The sequence below is a fragment of the Salvelinus alpinus genome, chromosome 6 (genome assembly GCF_045679555.1).
Source record: "Salvelinus alpinus chromosome 6, SLU_Salpinus.1, whole genome shotgun sequence".
Classification (NCBI taxonomy): domain Eukaryota; kingdom Metazoa; phylum Chordata; class Actinopteri; order Salmoniformes; family Salmonidae; genus Salvelinus; species Salvelinus alpinus.
In genome coordinates, this window is record NC_092091.1 from 61,179,914 (window position 1) to 61,186,074 (window position 6,161).

The following is a 6,161-nucleotide window of genomic DNA, read 5'->3' on the forward strand; positions in this document are numbered from 1 at the left end:
TGCTCTCATGCATGTTACAGTGTTACTTGCCTCAAAGTGAGCATAGAAGTACTTTAGCTTGTCTTGTAGGCTCATGTCACTGGGCAATGAGTAATTCTGAGTATACCAAACATTAAAACAACTTCCTAATATTGAGTTGCACCCCCCCTTTTGCCCTCAGAACAGCCTCAATTTGTCGGGGCATGGACTCTACAAGGTGTTAAAAGCGTTCCACAGGGATGCTGGCCCATGTCGACTCCAATGCTTCCCTCATTTGTGTCAAGTTGGGTGGATGTCCTTTGGGTTGTAGACACTTCTTGATACACACAGGAAACTGATGAGTGTGAAAAACCCAGCAGCGTTGCAGTTCTTGAGACAAACCGGTGTGCCTGGCACCTACTACCATACTCCGTTCAAAGGCACTTAAGTATTTTGTCTTGCTCATTCACACTCTGAATGGCAAACATACACAATACATGTCTCAAGGCTTGAAAATCCTTCTTTAACCTGTCTCCTCCCCTTCATCTACACTGATTGAAGTGGATTTAACAAGTGACATCAATAAGGGATCATAGCTTTCACCTGGATTCACCTGGTCAGTCTGTCATGGAAAGAGCAGGTGTTCTTAATGTTTTGTAAACTCAGTGTATGTCTATCACCTGTGTCTTCCACCTGTGCTTCTGGTGAAGGAGGAGGGTCTGGGGAACCCTGAGGGGAACATGGTCATGGAGGACAACCAGACTACACCTCCTCCTGAACCCACAGAGTAACCAGCTGAGCAGCACAGGACCTCACACAGTCTCACTGAGGTGAGCCAACTGTAAACTACTGTCTGAATGGTATTAGGTCAGGGCTCGTATCCACAAAGCCTCTCAGAGTAGGAGTGCTGATCTAGGATCAGTTTGGCCTTTTAGATCAAAATGAATAAAGATTATATGTAAAGATCCTAAATCAAATTTTATTGGTCACATACACATGGTTAGCAGATGTTAATGCGAGTGTAGCGAAATGCTTGTGCTTGTAGTTCTGACCGTGCAGTAATACCTAACAAGCAATCGAACAATTTCAAAACAACTACCTTATACACACAAGTGTAAAGGAATGATTAAGAATATGTACATATAAATATATGGATGAGCGAGGGCTGAACGCCATAGGCAAGATGCAGTAGATGGTATAGAGTACAGTATATACAAATGAGATGAGTAATGTAGGGTATGTAAACATTATATCAAGTGGCATTGTTTAAAGTGACTAGTGATACATTTATTACATCCCGTTTTTAATTATTAAAGTGGCTAGAGATTGAGTCAGTATGTTGGCAGCAGCCACTCAATGTTAGTGATGGCTGTTTAACAGTCTGATGGCCTTGAGATAGAAGCTGTTTTTCAGTCTCTCGGTCCCAGCTTTGATGCACCTGTACTGACCTCGCCTTCTGGATGATAGCGGGGGGGAACAGGCAGTGGCTCGGGTGGTTGTTGATCTTTTTGGCCTTACTGTGACATCAGGTGCTGTAGGTGTCCTGGAGGGCAGGTAGTTTGCCCCTGGTGATGCGTTGTGCAGACCGCACTACCCTCTGGAGAACCTTGCAGTTGTGGGCGGAGCAGTTGCCGTAACAGGCGGTGATACAGCCCGACAGGATGCTCTCCATTGTGCATCTGTAAAAGTTTGTGAGTGTTTTTGGTGACAAGCCAAATTTCTTCAGCCTCCTGAGGTTGAAGAGGTGCTATTGCGCCTTCTTCACCACGCTGTTTGTGTGGGTGGACCATTTCAGTTTGTTCGTTATGTGTACGCCGAGGAACTTAAAACTTTCCAGCTTCTCCACTACTGTCCCGTCGATGTGGATAGGTGGGTGCTCCCTCTGCTGTTTCCTGAAGTCCACGATCATCTTCTTTGTTTTGTTGACGTTGAGTGTGAGTTTATTTTCCTGACACCACACTCCGAGGGCCCTCACCTCCTCCCTGTAGGCCGTCTCGTCGTTGTTGGTAATCAAGCCTACCACTGTAGTGTCGTCTGCAAACTTGATGATTGAGTCGGAGGCGCGCATGGCCACGCAGTCATGGGTGAACAGGGAGTACAGGAGAGGGCTGAGAACGCACCCTTATGGGGTCCCAGTGTTGAGGATCAACGGGGTGGAGATGTTAATTCCTACCCTCACCACCTGGGGGCGGCCCGTCAGAAAGTCCAGGACCCAGTTGCACAGGGCGGGGTCAAGACCCAGGGTCTCGAGCTTAATGACGAGTTTGGAGGGCACTATGGTGTTAAATGCTGAGCTGTAATCGATGAACAGCATTCTACTCTTAGACGCTTTGTGGATAAGGGCCCGGGTCTTGACTAATTTTGTGTTAAGTGTGGGACCATGCCTTATAAATATCAAACCATTAAAGGAATAGTTCGGGATTCTGGCAATGGATCCCTTTATCCACTTCCCCAGAGTCAGATGAACTCGTGGATACCATTTTTACATCTCTACATCCAGTATGCAGGAAGTTGGAGGTAAATTCACAAGCCAATGCTAACTATACTGAACAAAAATATAAACGGAACAATTTCAACGTTTTATTGAGTTACAGTTCATATAATGAAATAAGTAAATTTAAGTAAATTCATTAGACCCTAATCTATGGATTTCACATGAATGGGCAGGAGTGCAGCCATGGGTGGGCTTAGGAGGGCATAGGCCCACCCACTACCAGGCCTAGCCAATCAGAATGAGTTTTTATCCACAAAAGCGCTTTATTACAGACATTGTGTTGTGTGACAAAACTGCACATTTTAAAATGGCCTTTTACAGTGCATTCAGACCTTTTCCACATTTTGTTACATTACAGCCTTATTCTAAAATGGATTCAATAATTTTCCCCCTCGTCAATCTACACACAATACCCAATAATGACAAAGCAAAAACAGGTTTTTTGAGATTTTTGCATATGTATACCTTATTTAGATAAGTATTCATCCCTTTTGCTATGATACTCGAAATTGAGCTCAGGTGAATCCTGTTTCCATTGATCATCCTTGAGATGTTTCTACAACTTGATTGGAGTCCACCTGTGGTAAATTCAATTTATTGGACATGATTTGGAAAGGCACACACCTGTCTATATATATATATATAAGGTCCCACAGTTGACAGTGCATGTCAGAGCAAAAACCCAAGCCATGAGGTTGAAGGAATTGTCCTTAGAGCTCCGAGACAGGATTTTGCAGAGGCACAGATCTGGGGAAGGGTACCAAAAAATATCTGCAGCATTGAAGGTCCTCATGAATACAGTGACTTCCATCATTCTTAAATGGAATAAGTTTGGAACCACCAAGACTCTTCCTAGAGCTGGCACCCGGCCAAACTGAGCAATCGGGGGAGAAGTGCCTTGGTCAGGGAGGTGACCAAGAACCCGATGGTCACTCTGACAGAGCTCCAGAGTTCCTCTGTGGAGATGGGAGAAACTTCCAGAAGGACAACCATCTCTGCAGCATTCCACCAATCAGGTCTTTATTGTAGAGTGGCCAGACGGAAGCCACTCCTCAGTAAAAGGCACATGACAGCCCGCTTGGAGTTTGCCAAACGGCCCCTAAAGGACTCTCAGGCCATGAGAAACAAGATTCTCTGGTCTGATGTAACCAAGATTGAACTCTTTGGGCTGAACTTTTCCTACATTTTGTTACGTTACAGCCTTATTCGAAAATAACTGCTATAAAATAACAGTTATTTTTTTTGGTGTGGAACGAACAGCTGACTGAAGACGGAATTAGGGATTTTCTAATCGGACTTCTCTGTGGCCGTGTATGAAAATGGTCTTTCTGGGCCAGGTGTCAGTTAAACTACAGTACCAAAGCAATTCATATCTTGCAGTAAAATACTTTATCTTCGAGAAGACAGGTTAAATGTAAAAAAAAAAGTGTGTAATGTTCTCTTACTTAGAAAACAGTCCGGATCATACAGGCCTAGACAATATCCAAAACAACTAACAATACACTGAATTCATACATTTTCAGTAATTTATAACACAATACACAACATATTTTTTTTCAATCTGGTAGATAAACTCAGTAACGTATTCAATCATTTTGCTGTGTATTTCGGATGCCAATAGAATGTACCAGAGGCCTCCAAAATAGAGCTTGTTTGGCAAAAAGTTCTTAGCCAGGGGGATCCTGACTGGCTACTTTTTCTATTTAGCTGGCTACTCCATGTGCTTGTGGAAAAAACTGAGCCCTACCATGGACGTACGGTGTCGGTCAGTGCTCAGTGAGTGAGGATGCTTGTCACAGTAACTGGAAAGAGGGTAGGTGGTAGGAGACAGGAGAGGAGACATTAACTGGAGAGAGAGGCAGAGAGAGAGGGAGTGTGAGGGGTTGTCCAGATTGTTTTGCTTTAACCACCAGATAACAGAAAGATGATCTGAACATAACAGTATGCCAGTGGAAGGAAGGACAATAGCAGGTGACCCAACTGTGGTTTGTGACAACTATCATTTCCCATTGTCGCTAAGTCAATCGCAGTAATTCCGTTACCAATTTGGTAACAGAATTGCGAGTTTCAATCCCCTAATAATTCATAAACAAACTTGATATCAGTAAAAATAATAACTAATTGGTAGGTCTACCATGACATGTTACCTCTGACCTGTTGTTATCCTTCTTCCTCATGAGCGTAAACTGTGTTAGAAGAGTTTCTACTTCCTGAGTCACCTTATCCGATATGAGTGTCCACAACGGGGAGAAATCATAGCAGTGTGTCTTCAGATGTACGCAAGGAATATCTGGAAAACACTGTTTAGCTGACATAGTTATAATGTGAAATGTCTTGGGGTAAAAGGGTAATTAACCACATACCCCTCATTAACTCTTTGTTAACTTGTCATTTGAAACAGACTTGTGTAAACTGTTTTCGGAGAGGCAGTACCAAGGCTAGAACGAGGTCAGTTGAATATTTAACCTACTGATGTGATGTACACTGATCAAAAATATAAACGCAACATGTAAAATGTTGGTCCCGTGTTTTATGCTGAAATAAAATATCCTGGAAATTTTCCATATGCACAAAAAACGTATTTCTCTAAAATGTTGTGCACAAATGTTTACATCCGCATTAGTGAGCATTTCTCCTTTGCCAAGATAATCCATCCACCGGACAGGTGTGGCGTATCAAGAAGCTGATGAAACAGCATCATCATTACACAGGTGCACCTTACGCTGGGGACAATAAAAAAGCACTCTAAAATGTGCAGTTTTGTCACACAACACAATGCCACAGAAGTCTCAAGTTTTGAGGGAGCATACAATTAGCATGCTGACTGCAGGAATGTCCACCAGAGCTGTTGCCAGATAATTTTATGTTAATTTGTCTGCCATAAGCCACCTCCAATGTCGTTTTAGAGAATTTGGCAGTACATCCAACCGGCCTCACAACCACAGACCACGTGTAACCACTCCAGCCCAGGACCTCCACATCCGGCTTCTTCACCTGCGGGATTGTCTGAGACCAGTTATCCGGACAGCTGATGAAACTGTGGGTTTGCACAACCAAAGAATTGCTGCACAAACTGTCAGAAACGATCTCAGGGAAGCTCATCTGTGTGCTTGTTGTCCTCACCAGGGTCTTGACCTGACTGCAGTTTGGCATCGTAACCGACTTCAGTGGGCAAATACTCACCTTCGATGAACACTGGCACGCTGGAAACTGTACTCTTCAGATGAATCCCGGTTTCAACTGTCCCGAGCAGATGGCCGACAGCGTCGTGTGGGTGCCCCCATGGTGGCGGTGGGGTTATGTTATGGGCAGGCATAAGCTACAGACAACAAACACAATTGCATTTTATCTATGGCAATTTGAACGCGACGAGATCCTGAGGCCCATTGTCATGCTATTCATCCGTCACCATCACTGCATGTTTCAGTATAATGCAATGACCTCATGTCGCAAGGATCTGTACACATTTCCTGGAAACTGAAAATGTCCCAGTTCTTCCATGGCCTGCATACTCACCAGACATGTTGCCCATTGAGCATGTTTGGGATGCTCTGGATCAACGCGTATGTCAGCGTGTTCCAGTTCCCGCCAATATCCAGCAACATCGCACAGCCATTGAAGAGGAGTGGGACAACATTCCACAGGCCACAATCAACTGCCTGATCAACTCTATGGGAAGGAGATGTGTTGCGCTTCATGAAGTGGTCAC